Consider the following 24,015-nt stretch of genomic DNA (forward strand, 5'->3'; position numbering starts at 1 on the left):
ATAACTATGCTAGAATTTTATAGTTATACAGTTTACAGTTACATTTTAAAGTGTGTGTGTATATATCTATAGTTGATCTTAAAAGCACTTGGCTTTGACTAGCACTTGTATTGCTCATTTCAGACTTATCAGATCTACAATAATATTTAGAGCTCCAGATAAACAAGAAATACTGTACACGCAGAACAAAACAGCTAGTGCATTTTCTTATTAGGGTTTGTAGAGAGTATGTTCATCCATTTAATCTTGGAAATATTTTTCCCCAGGAACACAAAAAATCCATCTTTTGATATTCTTATCCCAGTACCTTTCAAAAAGCAAGAGGCACCATGAATTGATCATAAAGCAGGAAGTTGCTTAGAAGCTATTTACTTCCTTCAGGTTCTTTACTGGTGACTTGCAAGAGGAGGTAAAACTGGAAGTGAGAATGGGCACTTGGAAATCAAAGCTGCAGCAGTGCTTGCAATCTGATCTTAAATAAGCTCTTACGCATCTAGAACATTTTTCTCTAGTGCTGTACAAAAGAATGCTTTTCTGTATTCTACAACATTTTGCTTCAAGGTGTAGTAAATTTGCACAGATTTTAGGCAGAGAACAGAGAAACTGCTGTCCAAAATTTACCCCTCTATTTGTTTCTTCAATGTGATAGCTAGACAACTGAATGGATTGTTAACACATCAAACAAGCTATGCCAGTGTTTTGAAACAATCTTTTAAAAAAGAGAACCCACAATACAGTGGTGCCTCGGCTCATGAATGCCGTGGTTCACAACCAAATCGGGTCAAGAACAAAAATGTCATGAAAATTTTGACTTGGGTCGTGAACTCCACATTAGGTGGCAACCAAGATCGCTGCCATCTCCCGCCCCCCCCCCCCCCGAGTGGGGAGATGGCCACGATCGCAGTTGCGTTTGTGCAGGGAAGATGTGTGTGATCACAGGCGTGCTCCTGCAGGAAAGACGGGTGCAATCCCGGCCATCTCCGCCCCCCCACAACCAGCATGATCACAGCTCCCCCCCCCATCCCAAGTGGGGAGATGGTCACGATTGCAGTTGTAGGGAAGACATAGAGGAGCTGATGACAGAAGAACTTGCTGAACTCCAGAATGAGCAGCAGAAGGCACTTGCTGAGGAGGAAGAGGAAGACAGGGAGGAGGTTAGCAGTGATGTGATACAATCTAATATGAAAAAATGGAATGTGTGCCAAGATTTCTTTGAGAAGCACCACCCCAACATAACTGTAATGAACAGAGTGTTGAATCTTATGAACGATAACGTGGTCTCTCATTTCCGGAGGGTTATGCAGCACAGGTAAAAACAAGTGATTATAGACAGATTTTTCACCAAAATTGACCCTGCAGCTAAGAGACAAAGAAGAGAGGAAACCCCTGAAAGATCTCCCAATGTCTTTATGGAGGGGGACTCTCCCTCAAAACAATAACCTCCCCCCCAACCTAGGTTAGTGTTCTCCACTGTACTGTACTGTACTTTGTCACCTTGTTGTTCTTTGTCACTTTATTTCAAACTTTTCTGATTCAAAAAAAATAGTTACAGAATGGATTAACCTTATTTACATTGAACCTTATGGGTAAATTTGACTTGGCTCGCGACCAAAAATTGACTCACAACCACATTCGGCGGGGCCAGAACAGATGAACCTTGTTTACATTGAATCTTATGGGGAAATTTGACTTGGGTCACAACCAATTTGGGTCACAAATTTGGAGAGCTGAGGAAATGGCGGTAGAAAGCTGGCCAGGCTGGAATGCCGGGCTCTTGTGAGGCCCTTCCTCATTAGCTTCTGGTAATCTCTAGATTAGATTACTGCAGTGTTCTCTACGTGAGTCTGCCCTTTAAGATGGTTCAGAAGCTGCAGCTGGTGCAGCATGCGGCAGCCAGAGTAATCACTGGGACCTCAAGGTCCGAGTATATAAGAAGCTGTATGCTTCTGGTCCCAATTCAAGTGCTGGTCTTGACCTATGAAGCCCTACATGGCTTGGGACTACAATACCTGTCAGAGTACCTCTTCCAACCCTGATCCACCTGGACACTACACTCAGCTTCTGAGGTCTTCCTCAGGTGCCAAACCCTTGAGAGACCTTTTCAGTGGTGCCCTCCCTTCTGGAATAACCTCCCTGCTGTGGCCCACCTGGCACCAAATCTGCCATTTTTTCAGTGCCAGGTTAAAATGCTGCTCTTTGTGGAGGCCTTCAAGAGCTCCTGGTCACTCAGGGGCCTAATACAATTAGTCAGGTGCCATTTACTGTTTCCAGGAGTTTTTTAAATCGACTTTTAACATTTTTATGCTATTTTAAATTAATTTTTAAATCTTACTGTTTTTATCTATTGTATTTTATTGTTCTTATATTTTGGTGTACACTGCCCAAAGTGCTTTGGCTATGGGTGGTATACGAATTAAACAAACAAACAAACAAAATTATTATTTCTACACTGCCAATAGCTGAAGTGCTTTGGGCAGATTACAACAATTCATAAAATATAAGAAAATCTAGAATAAAATATAGCTAAAAATAAAAAGATAAAATTTCACTACAAAAAATTAAAAGCAAATTTAAAACTGATCATGTTCCATAATTAGGAGGTTACTACTTTGAAGGACTTCTTGCAATCACCAACCAAGCCTCCCTTGGAAATGTCCATTGCAGGAAGGCTTTAGAAGTAATAAGTAAGTTCCTTTCCAAACTTAGAAATCATAGTACAATAAGCATCAGCAAAAAAAACCCTGATCCAAAAATTGGACCTACTAATCTTTCCAAGAGGGTGTTCGACTAGAGCCGTGGCCACCTCATCAGCATTGCGTGCTGGCATAGCTGTACAAGACTTATGCAAAGCTGCCACATGGTCCACTCCATGCACCTTTATTAGGCACTACCATTCATTCAAGACATTTGCGTGTCATCCTTTATGAGAGCCTCAGGACAGCTTACATGAATAAAATTGCAAAATTACCATCTCGACATAATGGCTAGAATGGACCTGCTCCTATGGTTGTGCCGTCCTTTCGACTGTCCTTAAATAACACTGTGCCACCTCCAAGTTCGGTAAGCTTGCTAGTCACCCGTATGTGTGTTGCACAGAGACCACGACAAAGAAAGGCAGGTTGCTTACCTGTAACTGTTGTTCTTCGAGTGATCATCTGTGCATTCACACAATCCACCTGCCGGCCCCACATCGATATTGGTGACTGGGTTCATATGGTATAATGTGCAGAACTTGTGTGTGTGATGCACAGATGACCTATTCCAACTCATTTAGAGAGATGTATTGCATTTTAAAAATATATTCTTATAGTATGTGATAATTTGGCCCCATATAAAAGCTTTACTTGCCTCCCACTCAGGTATGGAAGAAGCAACAGTATCCTCTTTAATTTTAAAATACTTAAAGAATTCAGCATCAAACGGATTTTTAAACACCTCACCATTAAGAGAAACATTGAAGACCTGGATGAGCGGGAAGTCTCGACAATTCTGAACATTGCCACTCCAAGCAGACTGGGGCCCAGCATAAGACTACCAGCAAATCCATCATACAAACATCTATTTGACAGAACAAAAATGTAGAAACCCAAAAATAATCAAAAGCAGTTATGATGGACAGGTGAAATTAAGATGTATGCTTCCTTGTGAAGATACAAATTTTTCCAAACGTCCATCAAACTGTGTTTAGTCATATCTGCCTGAAGTGTAAATTTCACCCTTGTTTGTCTCTTGGGAGCAGTCATACTCTTACCAGCAATGAATCTAAATTCTCATTTAAATATCTACCGACAATCAAATAATCATAAAGAATATCAACTAATTTGCTAAAAAATTCATAAAACATAACTGGAGCATCATTGTTAGGCTTAGATGCATTAATCATGGCAATTATTTTCATCAATGTATTTCCCAATGAAAGTCAAAAGACTGTTAGGGTTAATAATTACCTGTTGAACTGAAAAGGAAAGTCACGTTTGAATTAAAATAGCAACCTCTTTAATCTATGTCAAAATATCTGTTACCTAGACCTTGCCAACCCAGTCTTTCCTCAACTAAATGTTAATTTGCAGCCATCAAATGGGTTTCCTGTAAAAAGGCCACATTAGCATTAAAATCTTAGTTTAAAGAGTGGTCTCTTCTGCTTATTTAAATTCCTCAATCCCTCGGCATCCCATTAAACACAAGAAAGAAAATAGTATATTGTTTGCACATCCACACATACAAATCTTACCAATTTTACAGAAATCGTTTAATTTTAAATGATACAACGTGCATATCAGGAAGGAATTGGGCATGTTTAGCCTTGAGATGAGAAGATCGACTCCGGTTGTTGTTGTTGTTGTTGTTGTTGTTGTTGTTGTTGTTGTTGTTGTTATTATTATTATTATTATTATTATTATTATTATAACATTTCTATAGCACTTTCCAAAAGGCTGTCATGCAGAAGAGGGCCAGGGACACAGAATAATGGGGTTAAATTACAGGAGGACAGATTCTGGCTGGGCATCAGGAAGACTTTCCTGGCTCTTAGAGCAATACGTCATTGGAGCCAACAGTAGGAGGCATTCAAGAAGCATTTGGACAACCATCTCTCAGGGTTGCTTTAACATGTGGTCCTGCACTGACCAGGGGATTCCACTTGAAGTCCATGTAGGCCTCTTCTAACTCTACAATTCTATAGTTCCATAATTCTATACTACATTTCAGTTCCAACATTTTTAAAACATCAAAATTATTTATTCTGCTAACCCTGCTTTTATTTGTACACTTGTTTACCCCTGTTGTTGCTTTTGGATCAAATACCCTCTAACTTATTTTACCAGGCATGAGGTTTAGAAGGAAAGGCTAAATGACTTAATTAACTACTCATTCCTATGCATCTCTCCTTAGGAGTCTAAAGGGGCTTACTCCCAGGTGTTGCTATAGGATTGCAGCCTAAACAGCCTGGGCTACAGTAAAGCTATAGTTACCATTTTAAGTTGCATTGGTTTCAGTAGGACAATTAAGCATTTGTAATTTGGTTGCAGAGATTTAAACAGAATGTAAAGGTATGTAAATCTATTGAGTTCTGAGTAAACATGCAGAGGACTGGGCTGAAACTTGCACTGCATAAGGCTTTTGGCGCTTTCTCCTTATTTTACATGTGTGTGTGTGAGAGAGAGAGAGTTGGAACTTCTTTCATTCCTAGTCATTCCTTTCCCCTTTTTGGAAAGCATGGATAGATTTTTCTCCATCTCTTCATCCGCCCACCTGCTATTCCGCCTCCATGGAAAGCTGGTGTGGCTGGAGATGGTTCGCTTCCTTATTTGTACAATCTCCTCATTGAGAATGTAGGCAGGAATGCCTGGCAAGCGCTCGAGGTTTGCTGCTTGGTCTGCAGACAGAGTAAAAGGCGCTTGAATACGTCCCGCAGTTGCCTTCTAATGAGCCAGGGCTGGAAATGAGATACTTAACTGATCAAAGGTACTTGATACAGAACAATTCCCCCTTCTTATTTGCTGCAAAATGATTATGTGGTTTTCTCGCTAACACTGGGAGACAGCGCAAGTTTGCTCAGACATTAATGCTCCGAGATTCAGCGCTCACTCTCAGGAAAAGACTGTGCAATGGCTTAGTCCTAAACATTTTAGTCTGGAAAATAGTTCTGCAACTCCCAGGGTTCCCCAGCTAAATGCTGGGAGCTGCAGGACTTTTCTTTGTCTAACAATTGCACCCTTGGAACATTTTGTAGAAAAGGGTGAATGAACAATTATTTGAATGAGAAAAGTTTTCAATGTCCATTTTACCTTAAGCTTTCACATGTCATCTCTAATCCTACTGACAACATATTAGATCCCTGCATTCCATTTACAGAAGTGTGCAGTATCATATACTAATTTAAAATATAGCTCCATTAGGTATAAAGACATACTAGAGAATAACAGGCTTTTAAAATGAAATCTGTATTTGAAAGAGTGAAAATCCATTAGGACATGCATATATTCAAGTTCTATCACTTTTCTATTGATGGATATAAAATTGGCTAACTGAGTAAAGTTGCACAATTTGGAAAGGTAATAATATAGATAAAATGCTTGCTATCAAAAATATATTGTATTAAATCCAGTCTTAGTCACACCTGGAGTACACCCACCAGAACAAATGTGGCAAGACTCAGATCTGGATTTAATATAATATATTTTATCAAAATGTGAATGCAAAATTGAATAGCTTAAAGAATATATGGGAAAATAGGCACAGAGGATCAGTGGTAATACTGAAATACAAATCTGGGAATTTTTGGGGTCAGTAGAAAAATCCATTAAGCATAAATATTACACAAACTTGTTTTTAAAAGACGGATAGATGGTATGTTATCCTAGTAACCAGCAAAATTAATAATGAGTATAACTCTCATCGTCAGAAGTGTTTTAAAAGGTGAGGATTTTTTCCTCATATAACTGGGTCATGTCCTTGTATAAAAATTATTGGAAAAATAAAATAATGAAATATCAGGTTACACTAAAATTTGATTCATTACTGTTTCTTTTAACTTGACAAGCTAATAATTGACAAGCTATACATTAACAGATGCTCGATTAATACTAACACTGCAAATTGCTAAAATATCAGATTTAAAAGAATGAATTATTAAGCTGTAGAATCTCATGGCTGTTGTCAAATTAAACTATATAAAAACAGTAAATCTTTAAAGATGATAATGGAAACTTTTATAGTATTTTTGTTATTAGCTAATCTGGTGCTTTAATCTATGATGCATTAAAGGGTAATTATGAATTAATACTAAAATTAATAACGGTTCTTTAATTTTACAATTTATTTTGAAAAATATTGTTATCAATGTATGCTAAATTCATTCCAGGCTGGCTTTCCAACCTGTGTGTTATAGATGGGGAAGTGCAAACTTTTTAATTCTCCTGGACTTCTCAAAAGCTTTTCAATACCATCAATCATTGTCCTTCTGAGTTGGTGGGGTTGAGATACAGAGTGAAAAGGGACCATTATTTCTTTCTGGTTCGACCAACTCAGACCAGCAGAGCTGGGAGATTTCTGTCTCATGACTTTTGAAACTCCTCAGGATTGGGAAGTCAACAGATCTGGCTAGTAGTGTAGAATTGGGCTTTAGAAGGGGTTGCCTTCTTTTGAAGACCAGGAGCACAGCTTGTGGGTGTCCTTTGGCTTGTCAGTTCCAGGGAGCTGCAAGTCACTGCCATGGCCAGGAGAGCCTTTAAAAATTCTGGCTTCTATGCTCACTGGAACCCTATTTGGAGTGCCTAGACCTGGCTTCAGCTAACCATTACTGGATACTTCCAAACTGGATTGCTGTAATGCACTTCACCTAAGAATTTCTTTGAAAATGGCTCAAAGCTTCAGCTGGTATAAAACACAGCTTTCTGGAAGCTGGAGGAGGATGGGCTGTCTGGAATCATAAATCAGCAACAGCTGCTCTGCCTGATTGAAGGCAGCTTGCCTGCAGAACTGGCCAACCTCAATGCACCTGTCCTAGCCTTAAGACCTGTCACAAGGCCGAGAGCGGTGGGCACAAAAAGACACTGCCTTTTCTTTCCATGAGGGCCCAGTCTCTCTGGGCCTCCCTTCTAAGAGTCAGCTCCTTTCCTGTTTGCGTTTCAATGGGACTTAAGGAGTGTGTTACTTTAATTTGCAATTGGTAAAAATTGTAGGCTGGTTTCCAAATAGTTTACTCTGCTCTAGATTAAAATGCTATACTTTTAATTGACTTTATTTGGATGGGAAAGTATAGAGAGCTGCATACAACCTGTTTGCTTTTGGATCCCTACTTGTGTTATGCACATTCTCATACAAACATCATATTTTGTGTGAGAAACATAGCTTCTCTGCTCTCTCCCCACTGCCCCCTTCAAACTGCCTTCCTCTGAGCGAATTCACATAGCACAGTAACTCACCAGAGCGGGTTCGCTCTTGTGCAAATGAGCCATGGTGTGCCTGACAGATGATCAGGTACTCCATTGGCTGTTACTCCTCTTCTTCCCCCATTGCCCTCCTGTAGGTATCCCAGGGGACATGGTGTCAGTACCAACTTTTCTCCCTTTGTCTGCCCTGATTGTCGGCTGTTTTTAGCCCACTCGGGCTTTTTACCCCTTTCCCAGGGATCATAATTTTTGGCTTGACTCTTGGCTTTCACAATCCCCATTCTGACAGTTCACTTCACAAGTGCCCACATGGCATTTTAGAGAAGCTAACCATGATTGTTAGCCAATTTTTATTTAAGTTTGTGATCCCCAAAGTGCAGGCAATAGCAAGCCCAGACATTGTCACAGAAAAACTCCAAATAGCCTTTCTACCCACTTTGATTTGGTGTGATAGCTGTCAAAAGGCAACCTGTCAAAGCTAAACTGAAGGTCTGCACTCACAAAAAGGGAGTGGTAAGATTCACACCTCACCCACTGCAAGATCCCCTTTCTTGGCAGGGGGTTACTCAAGTGTCCAAAGGTACTCTCACTTTTCCACTTGTTCTCAAGACTCCAGGTGCTCAGGAATATGAGACAGTCCCTTTAACAGGAGCTGTTAGTTATAGCTGTCCAAACACTGGCTCACTTTAAAAGGGTGGTGGGCTTTTTGCTTTTCTTTTTAAGATAGGACTCCCCATATTATCAACATAGGAACATATGCAGGCATGAGCATATAGTAAATGTCTGGACTTGACTTTCTGCATCTCAAAGAGTGAGTTCTAGCTGTATGTATTCCACATTCAACTACTCTAGTGATAACACTGATATAAAAGAGCATGCCTGATCTTCTATTCATTCTGGGTACTTGGGCCATTTATGCAGAGCCACTATTCCCCCAGGAATTTGCTTTCGAATGGACAGCTGCATTCCATTTTAAGGCACAGAAAATGTCTGGCATCTCCCAACTTAGCTTTTACTGAGGCTGGTAATGAAGCAAGTAGTTACCCAGCAGTTTAAACAAACAAACAAATCCCAAACGCTGAAGGGAATTGATGTTTTCTGACTTTGAAACTTCGGCATTATTCTGTGATCCAGAATTTCCACCACTGACAAATTTGATTTGACAGCACCTTATTTCTCATGGGAACAGTTTCTTTCCTGATTCTGCAATTTATCTGATGGATCTAAGAGGCTGAGTAGGACTATTTAGTCCCCATTTCCATTTCTACCTCCCTAGGCTATCAAAGGTTGACCAGAAGCAGACTTTTGGACTGCCAGAAGCCAGAAAACTGTACCACAGAAAGGGGAAATTGCAACACATGAATCTTAATATGAGTGCAGAGGGGAACTCACAGAGACACACAAAAACTTTCTTTGACCCACATTCTCCAGTTCTAGCAACAACTCCTGTGGTACAGATAATAAAAGAAAATGCAGCGATTAATAGAAGCCAACATGGATTTATCAAGAATAAATCTGTCAGACTAACTTAATCGCATTTTAATTTGATTTGATTTATTACATTTGTATGCTGCCCCATAGCCAATAGGGCTCCCTGGGCAGCTTACAAGAAGACAAGATACAAAATAAATACAATGATGTAGTCAAAAGTGTACAATAAACAAAATTAATATACATACAGTAATACAATCATAACAAAGATAAGTGCAAATATTTTTGACTTGTTAACCTCCCCAGTGGACAGTGGAAATACTGTGGACATAATCTACCCTGACTTTGGCAAAGTTTTTGACATAGTGCCCCACAACATCCTGAAAAGCAAACTAGCAAAACGTGAACTAGAGAGGAAAACTTTTAGGTAGATCCAAAATTGGCTGCTAAAATGAACACAAAGAGTGGTCATAAATGGTACTTTCTCAGACTAGGAGGAGGTAACTAACGCAGTGCTGCAGGGTTCAGTCTTCGGCCTAGTGCTCTTCAACATCCTTATTAATGATTTAGATGATGAAGTACCAGGAATGATAATCAGATTTACAGACAATACAAAATGAGATGGAATAGTGACCACCCTTATAATGAAGATCCAGTGAGGTCTTGATAAACTTGAATGCTGCGCTAAAAAGACCAGACTGAGATTCAGTAGGGGCAAGTGCCAAGTCCTCCACCTAGGAAAAAGAAACCAAATGCATTGATACAAGATGGGGAATATGTGGCTCAACAGAAATGAAAAGGATAATAGGCTAAATATGAGCCAACAACATGATACAGCTGGAAAAAGGACAAATGCTATTTTGGGATGCATTCATAGAAGTATTACTTCCAAATCATGAGAAGTAATAGCTTCTTTATATTCTTCACTAGTCAGACCACATCTAGAATACTGTGTCTAGTTCTGGGCACCAAGATTTAAGAAAGATGCAGAAAAACTAGAGTGGGTTCAGAGTAGGGCAATAAAAATGATCCAGAGTTTGAAAACATTGCCCTTTCAGGAGAGACTGAGGGAACTGGGCATGTTCAGCCTTGACAAGAGAAGACTGAGGGAGGCATGATATCACTCTATAGGTATCTGAAAGACTGTCACAAGGAGGAAAGACAAGGTATCTTCTTGCTCTTGCCAGAGTGTAGGACATGGAATAATCAGCTCAACTTGTGACAAATCAGATTTAGGCTAGATGTCAGAACAGTTTTCTAACTGTCAGAGCAATACAACAGTGCAACCACTTGCCTAGAGAAGTCATGGACTCTCCCACAATAGAGATATGCAACCCCTCCCCCCCAAAACTGGGCAGCCATCTGAGTGGGATGGAGTAACTTGGTGTCCTGCATCAGCAGGGGATTGGACCCGATGGCCTTCATGGCCCCTTCCAGCTCTACTATTCTATGATTCTATGAAGCAACTTTGAGGTCATGAGACCAAAATAAAGAAATCTACACAAAATGGCAGATGGATAGCCACACAAAATGGTTATTATATTCTCACAGTACTATAGAAAAAGGGACTCAGCAGCACTCCAGTACAAAAGGTGACACTGACAGAGGATTCTTGTAAAACTGAGCATAAGTCAATGTTGGTGATCATGATATCCTCAGAGCCACACAGAAAAAAACGTCTTTGGAATCAGCAGCAAGTTCTGCGAGCATCCAAGATTCATGCCTTTGCATTTCTACACAGAACCCCCCAAATGGAAAAATGTTTAAGAAATTTAAATACATTGAAATTCTTAAGTTGCTTCTGGATTCTCTATATCTTCTTCTATCTCCCAACAGAAGCTGACAGTTGAACTTACTGGCTGCATTCTCACAACCTGACAGGCAACCTCGTATAGTTGCCATGGTGCACGTTTTTTTTTTTTTTTTTTTTTTTACCATGATCTGACAATCAACTCGTTTCCAAGTTATTGTGATTGCCATCCTCCCTGCTCAGTTTCCCCACTGCTGACATGTATCCCATCAGTCTCTGTGCCTGAAATTCAGTCCCAAGGTGCATCACTGCCTGCCTCTTCCTCCCCGATGTGCACACAGAGGGCAGCTCCTGCAGTTGCCGCTCTGGTGAAACACCGTGGCTGGGTTTGAACATGACGCATCAACGATGGCCTGTTGTGTGGTCTGAGCATAGCACTCTCTTGCTGCAAATTGTGGTAAGAAACTGAGGCCGGGGCAGGGGCTGCTCTTCCTACCATGCAGGCCCTGCTGTTGTTTTGCACAGTTTGTTTGGCGGTGGACATCCAAATTGGCACTCATTGCCTCAGTCAGTGCTCAGTCTCCCTAATTATCAGATGCGGGGGAGGGAAGGGAGCAGACACTAGATACGTCAGAATATGGCATCCAGGCAGTGTGATTATCCCTGGTGGCCCGACTGTTTGGTATGACAAATTATTGCCTTAATGCAATTTGATTTGGAACAGAATGGAGGTCAGAGCATGTACTGGTCTGCTACTCCTGAGCCTGCTCGAATCCGCTCAGGAAAGAAACAGTCCTGGAGAGGTCACGGCTGCAAGAGTGGTAAACAAAACTCCAAAAGGGAACAAAATAATCACTTTTCCAGACTTTGTCTACAAGGGAAAAGGAATAATAAGCAGGCATTTGCTTGCATAACCAAAAGCACGTGCTTGCAGAGACTTGTTACACAGTAACAATCATGCATGTATGATTGTCTCCAGTAACAGGCATGCCTGTATTCTGTAGGGTAGGCTTCCATAACTTGCTACCTGCTAGGGTGTTTTGGACTACAACTCCCATCAGCTCCAGCCAATGAATACAGATGGTGGGAATGGTAGTGACCTGGTGGGGGAATGGACCACTGGCTGATTTTTTTTTTTGGGCTACCTTATTATTGCCTATTCTTTGATGCTAATGAAGTAACTAGCACTATACAAAAATACAGGTAAAGAAAATGTGTACAAATTGCTGTTGCCTTTGTTTTATCTGAGCAAAATATCACTGTGGCATCGTTGGATAATTGTTCTATTTCAGTATATGCTTATTGCCAACATGGGACCAAGGGGAGATGGTAAAATTCCTTTTTCTTGGAAAGGGGTTCTCTTATTTATCTTCTCATTTATAGGTTGCTAAATAGCCCTCTAAGGGCTTTCTAAGCAGCTAACATTGGAAAAGGCCAACAGTAAAATTATAGGTACAGAGGGAAGGAGGGGGAAAGGAAATTGGAAAAAAAGAACCCTGTTGGTAGCCAAGTGAGCTTTTAACTGTCAGGTGTTAAAAGTCAGGTTTCACAATACCTTCAAAAGAGGACAGCTTTTACCTGGCACCAAAATGGCAGACCTCTTCAGGAAGCCCCTTCTGAAGGTGGGGGGCAGCCACTGAGAAGGCCCTTCTTCTAATCACCATCCCCTTTACTTCCTTTAGGGATAGCTCTTTCAGAACAACCTAATTCCCAGACCTCAAAGGGTATACAGGAAAAGGCAGTCCTTCAATAACCATGTCCCAAACCATTTAGGGCTTTGTATGTTAAAACAAGTTCTTTAGATTGGCCCAGGCTTCAACTGGCAACCAGTGTAATTTAAACAGAATAGGTGTTATGTGGGCACACAAACTGATATACGACACCAGATGTGCTGCTCTATCTTGTACCAGCTGAAGTCTCTGGACTGTCTTCAAAAGCAACCCTTACAGTAATCCAGTCAGGATGTTACCAGCACATGAGGAACCATGGTCATGCTCTGTATAGCCAGATAGTTGTCATCTGGCTATACAACAGTGACTCATGCGCTGGTGACTTCCCGTCTTGACTTCTGTAACGCGCTCTACGTGGGGCTACCCTTGAAGACTGTCCGGATACTTCAATTGGTTCAGAATAGAGCTGCCAGGCTGCTGACGGAGAACTGGAGTCATGTGAACATAACGTCCAGTCCCCGTCAGCAGCCTGGCAGCTCTATTGAAGTCCGGGCCCAATTCAAGGTGTTGGTGATGACCTATAAAGCCCTAAACGGCTTGGGTCCTGGTTACCTGAAGGAGCGCTTACATCCATATATGCCCAGTCGCCCCCTGAGATCGGCGGGAGAGGCCCTTCTCCGGGAGCCCTCCGTGAGAGAAATTAGGAGGGTGGCTACTCGGAGGAGGGCTTTCTCAGCGGTGGCGCCTAAGTTATGGAATGCGGTCCCCAGAGAGGTCCGCCTGGCGCCGTCGTTATTTGTTTTTCGGCGCCAGGCGAAGACCTTTTTATTTAAGCAACATTTTAAATGTTAATACTACTGAATTTTATCTGGACAGGGTGGCTTTTTTATATTGTGTGTATATTGGATTTTAAATTATTATTACTATTCTATATGTATATTTTAATTTATGTGGTTTTATTTATTGTTGTAAGCCCCCCCGAGGCTTCGGCGAATGGGGCGGCATAAAAATGTTTTAATAAATAAATAAATAAATATTCTCCACAGTAGAAAAAAGCATTCCTAGCCACCAAGTCTACCTGAGACTCCAATGTTCCAGCAGTACTCCCAAGTTGTGGACCCTGTTCTTTAGGGGAAGTACAAACCCACCCAGGACAGGACAACAGCCATCTAATCTGCCAGACAGATCATCAGCCTTCTCCCAGTAGAGCTCATCGTACAGGGCAACCAAGGCAGTCTCCATCCCAAACCCCAGCCTGAGACTTGACTGAAAGGGGTTCAGATAATTCGCTTCTTCCAAGAGTGCCTGGAACTGTCTGGCCACCACTTGCTCAAAAAGGGAAGGTTTGCTACCAGTCGGTAGTTGACAACTATCCCTGGATCCAAGTTCAGCTTTTTAAAGAGAGGTCTTATCACAGCCTCCTTCTCTTGAACAACCTCCATAAAATGGCTCAAAGCTACTTGTTTCTTCAACGTCTGCAAACCCCTTTCTTCAGAGGTGGTTGTCAGGGCTTCAATGCTGAACTGTTGTTCACAACATCATTATTCTCCTTCCACAGTACAGCATCCTGAGGTTGTAAGAGCCTCTGACTCTCTGGACAGGACCATTTTTCATTGCCTTTGGAGACTTTCTGGAGTAATGCCTCGAGGGAAGCTGGTGGCAGAAACCTGGCAGAGCAGTTTTCCTGAATTCAAAGTGGGGTGCGTTGTGGCCTTGCATACCCTCGGCGCTGATATATTTTTATTTCCGTGCATTGTGCATGCTTCTAGGTTCCTTATGAACCAGGAATTATACCCAGCTTGGTTGCCTGGCTCCACCCCCCCCCCATGCCAGAAAGGGAAAAGTTTAAGGCCAGTTCTATATATTTACAAAGGGAAACCAAAGAAAGGCACTGGAGGCACACAATGCACAAGCTACAAAAAACTGAGGCTTTTCGGTACCAGATAGAAGGCAGATAGGGAAAGCAAACCCATTTAGGGAAACCCATTTTGCATTCCAATACACATGGGACAAAAATGTAATAAATATAATGGCTGCAAAATGGTTGGCTAATGGGGAGAGTGATAGTTCTTTACAGGGTTCAATGTCAATAGGAGTCCATTTTGTGTAAGGTAGTCGTCAAAGCAATTATATTTGTGGTTTGGCACCTGAGAGTAGATTTAGAGCGTAAGTGTTCAGAATGTTATGCCCCAATCCTTTGCATTACAGCAGCATCAAGTAATGCCAAGGCCTTGCGTTTGCACGTGAAAATCCCTGGGACAGTGCACCGGTGCAGCAATTTGTGACAGTTCAATTGCCCAGATGCAAATTTGCTGGGGCAACTTCATTACTTGAGATCTTCACTGGTCTGGAGCAGGCAGTAAGGAGTGTGTAGCGATCTCAGGAGGGTGGTGGGGGTAACACTAAACACAACCCTATTTATTCCCTAAAGATCAGGTCCCTCCTGCTTTGCATCACTCCATTTGGTGCAATGATGTTAAAAAGAGGGGCGGGGGCTGTGAACGTCATATGTTCCAGCAATGTAATCTGTAAAGGCACAAAGAACCCTGACTAAAAGGGAGAAGCGGACCGGTTTGCCCTGATTCTAGGGCTGTTGCTTTAGCAGACATCCCTAAGCCTGGAGAGCTGGGAACTGTCCAGCGTTATATTGTACTGTCTGGGTGGCCACTCAATAGCTGTATGTCTTGTTTCAGTATACTTGAGATCCCAGTAGTGATGTGTTTTAAGAACTCATCAAAGTGAGATTATCTAGTGCCTCATGAATATCACTGAGCCCTTGATTTTGATTCAGGTTTACTTATACTTAGGGCAGACCCACTGAATTCAGTAAGATTTGGGTTAACCAAGTTTGATTTGATTTCAGTGGGCTAACCCTAACTAAATCTAGATCCAAGCCAATGATTCCCACAGCATTCTGACTTGTACTGAAGCTTGCAGAAATATATGCTTTTGCCGGACCATCTAAGGCAAAACTGGTGGTTTTCAACCACCAGTCCGTGGACTGGTGCTGGTCCATGGGGAGGCCGCACCCCATTCACCACGGACCAGCAAGGGGCTTGGCTGTGCTCCACTACCTCTTCCTTGGTTGGCATCGCATTTGTGGAGGGGCATGTTGGTGCCACTGGGGGGCCACGGAGGAGAGAGGTGGCTTGTGGGAGCTGGCCTGGAGCAACACAGCGCCAATTTCAGTACTTTGTTCTTTTTTTGGCATTTTTTGTTGCTCAGTTTCTGGTTGTTTTGGAGAATTTTCAATTTTTTGAGTATTGTGTTTGGAAACTAATATACAGAATACTGTATTATGTGTATGGTGCTTTTTGTTGCAGCCTCAGCAGTTCCCAAGGTGGTTTTCCTGTTTTCACTGGTCCCCAGCTGTGGAAAGGTTGAAAACCACTGATCTAAAGCACGTCTGGGAACAACTCAGCAGGAGCTGTTTAGATGGGCTGAAGTTCGCCCAGGTACCTGCAGGCAAAACTAGTGCTGATTTTGAAATGTCAACAAAGAATCAGGCCCAGAGTAAAAATCCTAAATTTACAGTTGTTGTCACTATAGAATCTTGCTGCTTGAAAGTGTGATTTTTCCATCCCTGTTCTCTGCCACTTTTAGAAGATCCACCATGGTGCTGGTTCCTCTGAAGACTGTGCTAACCTTGGCAAGCAGTAAACATTGTTATAAAACCTGTATATCCCATGCTGTACCGGCTGAGTTCACCATGGTGAATTAGGTTAACTGCAGGAGGAGGACAGGATCTAGTAATTGCCGGTGGGGAAGCAATTCTTAGACTTAAACCTAAACAAAACATACACTTCTCTCATAGCCACTGCCTGCTAGTTTTTCTGTTCTTGCAAAACCAGTTTTAGTGTGCAAAGATGAACCAGGTGTTGTTCTTCCTGAAAAATTGCTGCTCCATTTCATTGGAAATGAGACAGCATCTAGACTGCAGATTAGAAGACTATTGATTTTATCCATCACTGTCCAGCAGAAGAATAAGTATGATGCTGCTTTCATTGCAGTTGGAAAGGAGGGGGAGCTCCCCACAAATTCAAATTAGTCAGTGACTCTGTGCCCATGCTGCTAAGGCCTGAATGCTAAGCAGCCACTCCGGGTTCAATCTGTTCAGTGCCTAGCTAATAACTATTCTTTAGAGAAACCCTACAGGAGATACGTGTTCATCTTTCCTCCTCCACTTCTATCTCTCCTGTATTTATACAAGATTAAGTAGCTGTGCTGTGTTTTTTACCTCTTTGATTGGAGCTCATTTTAAGCTCATTTAAGGCACCAGCCCAAGCTTTCCTGCACGCAGAGCCTTCCCCCCAGCACAGTTCTCACCACCTTTTGTATGGAAATGATTGCACGGATTGGCTGCTTTAGAGATTGCCTTGTGGCAGGTGACCAATGAGGAGAAGCAGGGAGGATAAATGGTGCCAGACTCCCAGAGGTGCCGTGGCACTGGGTAATTATTGCTCCAGACAGCTGAAAGCAGCAGGGCTCCTCTTTCCCCTGCTTCATTTCAGCCTGCCATGATTGCTGGCACAGAAAGATGCTGATTATAAGTAAACATTAATTATGCCTGCGCTATCACGCTGCTTGAAGGACTGTTATCTTAACAGAGAAACAACCCTATTGCTTGCCCTCTTTTAAAAAGCAGAAATGTATTTTCCCAGCTTCAACCGCAAGCTTCTAAGTGATTTTCTTGTACAGAGAACATGTCTTCATGCATGACTGGAGGTGGTGAGCCGTCTTTTTATAGCTTGCCTTGGGCAATGAGGGCACACTAGGCAGAACCCGAAACACTTAAAGCAAACCCCCTTGCTTTATTTTGTGGTCTCTGCCTTTTTCCTTCCTCCATCTGTCTCCTTCTCTTTCTCCCTGAGCATAATGGGAGATTTAATTCTTGGGGCAAAACTGCAGATGCACTAAAGGAGAAATACTTCAAAAAGGGACACATCTCTCCAAATCCATTTGCCAGCTCTGAACAGCCCATGAAATGCATGTTTATGCATTTGCAAGGTTTCATCTTTTTGAAAAACCAGCTGTTCAGCGAACCAAAATCTGTTTAGCCAACAAAAATCATAGATGCTGCCCGTTTCCCAAATCCCTCATAGGATTTGTGCAATGACATCTTTTCCATCCCCATCAGATTCCAGTTGATTCTATGTACAGGTGATCTAGATGAATAAGCAGATTTCATTTTCTTAGTTCTAGGAAAAAACATTTTCTCAAAAGACTTTTCCAGCACAGGGTTTTATACTGTCCCACTACATTGTTCTTCCACATGGGGCTCTCTAACACCTTGGTTTTTTCATTCTCCTGCACAATGCCATGAAACACTTTTGTATCTCAAATGCATCACTGTGGAAGCACAAGCAAATTTTGCACTAGCAGGGAGAACACAGCTCATTCAGCAGTACCGTGACCCTTGCCCTCTCGCAACTGCATAACCCAGCAGCCACGGCTGAGCTGAGGATAGCTGCAGTTGTGGTGCAGCCATCCAGTCATCCTTTCTACACAGATCCCTTTTACACAGACCTTGGGGCTGCTGGGCCCCTTGCATACCCTCATGTTCTTCTACCCACCTACCCCCCAAATGCAGATCAATTATTTCCTGTTGCTGCCCAGAACCGCTGGGACAGGGAGGGAAGGAGGGTCAAACATCCTCACCCCAGCCACTTTCCTCCTAAAATTCCCCCCCCCCACCAACAAGTTTTTAAATGATGGCAGTGCAGGCTTTTTTTTTTTCTTTTAAAAACCCCCATACAGGAGAGGGGATTTCAAAACCAGCTGGTGGGGGAGGAAGGCTTAAACTTTCCCTTCCAAAATGTGGAGGTCCCAGTCCAGACAATACAGAGTCCAGAGTCCACAAGAAGGTTTAATGGCAAGTCCAAGTCAGAGTCACAGAGCAGGCCAGGTCAGGAACCAGAAGTATGTACTAGAGCAGGACAAGGGCATGGTCATAAACAAGTGAACAGTCAAGAACAGGAAGACGAACAGGGGCTCAGTACACTGAGGCAGGATAACTGGACAGGATACACGGCAAAGCAAGCTATAAGACCAGAGTCAGGCAAGACTGAACCACAGCTAGCAGAAAACCTGCACTGCTCAGGCAACACAGCGAGGCAGGATACATGGCAAGGCTTAGGCAAGATGGACCACACCACAACGATCAGGAAGACCTGCACTGCTGAGGTGAGACAGTGGGGTCTGGGTCAGGCAAGAAGCAGGCACTACAACAAACAGGAAGCCCTTTGTTGCTGAAGCAAGTTCTGGAAGGAAGAATTTGCTCATATATAGCTCTTCCTGCAGGGCTTCCTGCTGGCACTCATCAGGAGGCTGAGAGCTCTAGCAGGGCCTGGGACTGATTCTGCAATACTGAGGTGGACATTGTGGTTTTGGCCATCAGATGGAGCCCCAGAGCAGCCTAATACTGGTGAGAACAATCCATAACAATATTCGGGTTGAGGATCTTCAAGGCCTCATGAGAAGCTTGCCTTATACAGAGCCAGACCATTGGACCATCTAGCTTAGTGTGATCTACTAATTCAACTAATTAACTTTGCAGAGTGCCTCCAGCCCCCAGACACTGAACCTGAGATTTTCTCCATGAAAAGAAGGTACTCTATCAAATCAGCTACAGTCCTTCTCCTACAGGAAGTTACATGGCGCTTGACCCTGCAGCATCAGGGTTAATAGGGACAGTGGCACTGCCAGATGAATCACCAAGTCTGCAACCACATGGATAGTTCCGTTGGCCTTTCTTCCTAGCATGATGGGAGAAGCCCATGCTGAGAAGCCAGATTTGCATAATTGGAGAGCATTTTCTTTGAAAAGTTCTCTTACTGCAAAGGGTACATTACATACTCTGTACTGTGCTAATATAGGTGGTTTTAAAGCCTAATTTTGAGTTAGGACCTTCTGGTAATAATTTTCCATATGTGAAATTTCCATAGTTTTCAGACCAGGTTATTTGGCATTTGAGCCTCAAATCATTTTGAGGATTCCATTCTAGTAGAGATGCACCAGTTTGGACTATGTATCTTTCTCCTTGTACCATTCAAGTCTCCCTTGTATTCCTGAACAGTGGTAAAATATGAATGGAGACATTCCATACCATCCTTGGTACGTGCCTGGGAGATACAGCAGCAGATAGCATAGAGCACTGCATAGTGAACCAGAATTTGCTAGCTTTGCTTCTCCTAGCAATTAATTCACACCTGGTAGTGTTGAGAAGTTGACCTGAGTGACATTCAGAATTTTGTCAGAAATTGTACATTTTCATCCTCAAATGTGAAAACATCTGACAAGATTAACTGCAGGCGTATAGAGTTAATGGGTGTCTTTTTATTTAAATTCCCTACATATTGTCAGGTAATCTTTGGCAGGTACCCCACCTTCTCTCTGAGGTTGCTCCACAACTAGCACCAATACACTGTGATTTGTTTACTAAGGAAGAGGAACTGCTGGTATCCAGGTGTTTCCAGGTGAGGCTTAGTGCCTTGTGCTGGAGTCTGTGACTGTGAGAAGATTAGGATTCAGTTTCCTGTAGAAGCCTTCCTCATGCTTCAGTTGTTCCTGGTCTCAAAACTCTTTCCCTGACCAAATCTGCATCTTGGATCTCCAAGAGCCACACGGACCCAGAATGATCCAGCTCCCCTATTGAGAGTGGGTAATGAGAAGGCACCCCTGTGTTCCTTAACTACTTCCAAAGGTTGCAGTGTATGAAATGGTGCAGCTCCACCCAGCATACAAACAGGTTCCTTCACTGCGAGGAATGTTGGGGTTTCTCACAATAACCCACCTCCACCACATGGTGGAGCATGGCCTTTTCTCTAAACCTTTGCATAGGCAGACAGTCTCACTTCTTCTGAATGCACCAGCAAGAGGAACAGCACAGAGGAAAGCAGCGCCTGTGTGTATGTGTCTGGCTCTGTGCAGGCGGCGAATAGCATTTGGCAGAAAGCTCTTTAAGATTCCTCAGGATCCTTATTTGTAAGTCCAGGCAGAGGCACATTAGTGATCTAAATAGCAGGCTGTAATCTCCCTCTGTTTCTTTAATTTCATCAGTTATTCTGGTAGTTTGTCAGCGATGAGGAAGACCGGATTCAACATTCAGGCACATACAGGTCGCATTGCATGACTATGTCCTTTGCTCCAGCGCTGGCCTCTTTCCTTCTCTTCCATTTCTCCCTGAATAAATCTGTTCCTGCAGACAAGAGATGATTGAAACTCCAAAGGACAAGCTTCATAGAACAAATGGGGAATACTGTGGCTAACAGGGTGTACTGCTGTATTGTAACTTTGCTTTGGCAGTGTAGCTACAGGAAAAACTCATTCTATTCTTTGATGCAGCAGCCAGCCTTTGAGATGATTTGGAACTTCATCTGTCTTGCTAAGGCAGGAAAGCTGTTTTTCCTCGGCCAACCCCCCACCACACGAACATTCCCAGAGCGCAACACTTCCAATAGGAAGTGGACTTGTATTTTAAAGCACTGCATTAAAACCCTGCACCACCTTACCGTCTCCTCATGCAGTGCAACTGTTGGAGTAGGCAATTACAGTGACTTCCAGGGTGCTCTTGAAAGGCAGCCCCTAACAGGGATGAAATTTCACTTTCTTGTGACAGCCCTGCATTGCAGTGGAAAAGTCTCAATTTGATTAGCAGGCTATTCTGTGGCTCCCTTATTTACAACCTTGCTGACCTCCAGGGAAAGGGTAAGGGGAGCTGGCCAATCTTGCTGGAGCCATTTCCAAAGGTCAAAGCAATAGAATGTTCACTCCCATAATTCACAGATTCAACATTTCTGAACCCCCAGTCCCCATGACAAAAATTGGCAGAAGAACACACGTTAATGTGAAATATTTATCCATTTCTAGGGCAACTGGCTGAATGCAGCATTAACCTAATTCCTGCTCCAGCTTTTGAGACTATAGATTAAAGTGCTCTAATAGGATCTAAAATACAACTGATATTTATTAATAGGGCACCTTTGAACGTTGTCCACTTTCAGCTAGAAACATAGCTAAAAAATAAATTCACTGTCAACTACTTAATCTTTTAATTTTCAATCTTAAGATTATTATTTGCCTTTCCCAAAAGTAGCCACAACATAAACCATAATTTCTGGAAGGAGTCGCACCCAGGCCTGGTTATGAGTCAGGCCCCTTGAGAGATTGTTTCACCGCAAAATAATGAAGGTACTCGTTTCCATCCATTTTTTTTCAAATACTTTCCCAAATAATTATGAATAAATATAAGATCATAGCCATATTTGTTGGCATAGTTGCTTATGGTGTGGGTGTGACATAACATCATGAGTTGCAAGTTTTCTTGGCACATTCTTGGTATGCCCCATCATAGACACTGGGTCAGACAAGTCTTAATATTTGGCCATGTTATAGCAGTATGAGGCAAGTTCCAGACTTTACTTTGTCAACATCATGAATTGTTACCATCCTAAATTTAAAATGAAATAAAATAAATCTTCAGAGTGCCTTGATTCCATGGAGTGAATGATTCTAACTATTTCTGATGGAGTCTATCACCTTCTCAGATGCACAACTGTTAATCTTTCTACATGCTTTTTCTAAGGGCAGAAAACAAGAGAGAGAGGCTGGGTTCACACAGCACAGCAAACAACCCTGCATGGTTTCTATGGCATGTGGATTTTTGCCCAAACTTGCCAGTCAGGAGATCATGTGTTTTCCATGGCAGCATGGTTTCCCCACTTCACCCTCCTGCTTTCATCACACACCCCAGCAGCCTTCACAAGGGCAATCTCTTTCTTCCCTCTGTTGTGCCCCATGGACTTAGCAGCAGTGCTGATCTGTCTGCCCAGGTTTTGAGGTGAGTTCTCCCTCTTCTCTCTCCCAAGTGCACCTGCACCTCTGCAACACTTCCTAGCCTCTTCACCTCCAAAAGAATTTTTATTCAATCATAATAAACATTTTTGTTGCAATTTCCCCCTTTCCCCTCCATGCATTTACCAGGCACACTGCTTGGTAGTGTGGTACCCAGGCACACTGCTCGGCCAGTAGAATAAAGCAGGTGATGATGGGTGTGTTGCCAGGTTGCTCTGGCTGGTAGAGAGCAGCTGCTTCCATGGCCTCTCTTTGCACAGGACTCTATGGTGTTTCCATAGCAATAATGGTAAGACGGAGATACTGGGTCTTGGCAACTAGAGAACCTGCCGTGAAGCATGGACAGCTTAGAGCAGACCACTGCTTCACTTTGTGGTTTCAGGAAACTGGAGGTACCCTGCAAATGTATCACAACTGGGTCCAGATGACACAGCCAACGGACAAGTGTAAGATATGGCTTCTCAGGGCTTCTCATGACATTCAAACCCAGCCAAAGAGAGCATCTAAAAACAATCACTGTACAATCAAACAATACAGTGTCCCAGTATTAATACAGACTTCCACTCAAGAGGAGTACACAAGCTACCATCTCCTTCTTCTTCCCAGCATTCATCAGCACTGAAACCAAGCGTGACTGTACAAATGGATGGTACAAGGGTGGGTACCTTGGTACTGGGTCATCTGCTTGGCAACAGCCAGTGCTCAGAAAGCAAGGGAGTGCAAATGAGGAGGCAGCCGTGATGATGGAGGAAGAGGTGGCAGCACCTGCTGTTCCAGGCCAATCCATGTAATTGAGCCTGGTAGCCCACGGCACGTTCCTTGATTAAAAAAACTTCAGCCCAGCCCTGCCTGCTTCCTATGACTTTTCTAATTATCCCACCCAATATGTGACAATAAGCGAGTTCAGACACCTTAGCACTGGAAGCTTCATTAGCAACACAATCACTCCTGGGCCTTCTTCCCACTGCAATACATTATAGCACTGATAAGCACTGGAGCAACGCATGCAAGACAGCTGTCACTCTGGAGTTACAAATGACCCTTTAGGCAAGCAAAGGTAGAACACAGGCTTTCCTTATGTGCCAGTAGCACCAGGAATAATGGAAAGCAACTCTCTCCAGTAATCCAGCAGAGTGTTCTCAAAGAAAACAAGAAAACAACACACTGGTTAGTAGCCCTGTTCCATGCAGCACCAGTCTTACCGCAGAAGATGCCTCCTCCTCTTACCTGCAATAAAAAATCCCCAGGTGCAAAAAATAAATGTGTCAGCCTGAAGAATCTACTTCTTAAAAGAAAAGCGAAAGATTAAACTCACATGGCAATTGCCAGGAACGGAGAAAGCTAACCAGGCAATCTTGAACTGATTCAGACATAATTCCCATTGAGCTCTGTGGGATTTAATCACAGGTAAGTGGATATC

At 42.7% G+C, this 24,015-nt stretch overlaps 1 long non-coding RNA gene across 1 annotated transcript in view; it reads left to right on the top strand.

Moving 5' to 3' along the window:
* Window positions 1-5,357: 5,357 nt before the first annotated feature.
* LOC123020980 overlaps window positions 5,358-24,015 on the top strand; it is a 55,264-nt gene continuing 36,606 nt past the window's right edge. Inside the window, exon 1 of the long non-coding RNA XR_006414234.1 lies at window positions 5,358-5,463. This is a non-coding gene — a long non-coding RNA (uncharacterized LOC123020980). The remainder of the gene's footprint in view (window positions 5,464-24,015) is intronic.

This window comes from Varanus komodoensis, unplaced genomic scaffold (genome assembly GCF_004798865.1).
Source record: "Varanus komodoensis strain SLA01 unplaced genomic scaffold, ASM479886v1 scaffold15, whole genome shotgun sequence".
Taxonomy (NCBI): Eukaryota; Metazoa; Chordata; class Lepidosauria; order Squamata; family Varanidae; genus Varanus; species Varanus komodoensis.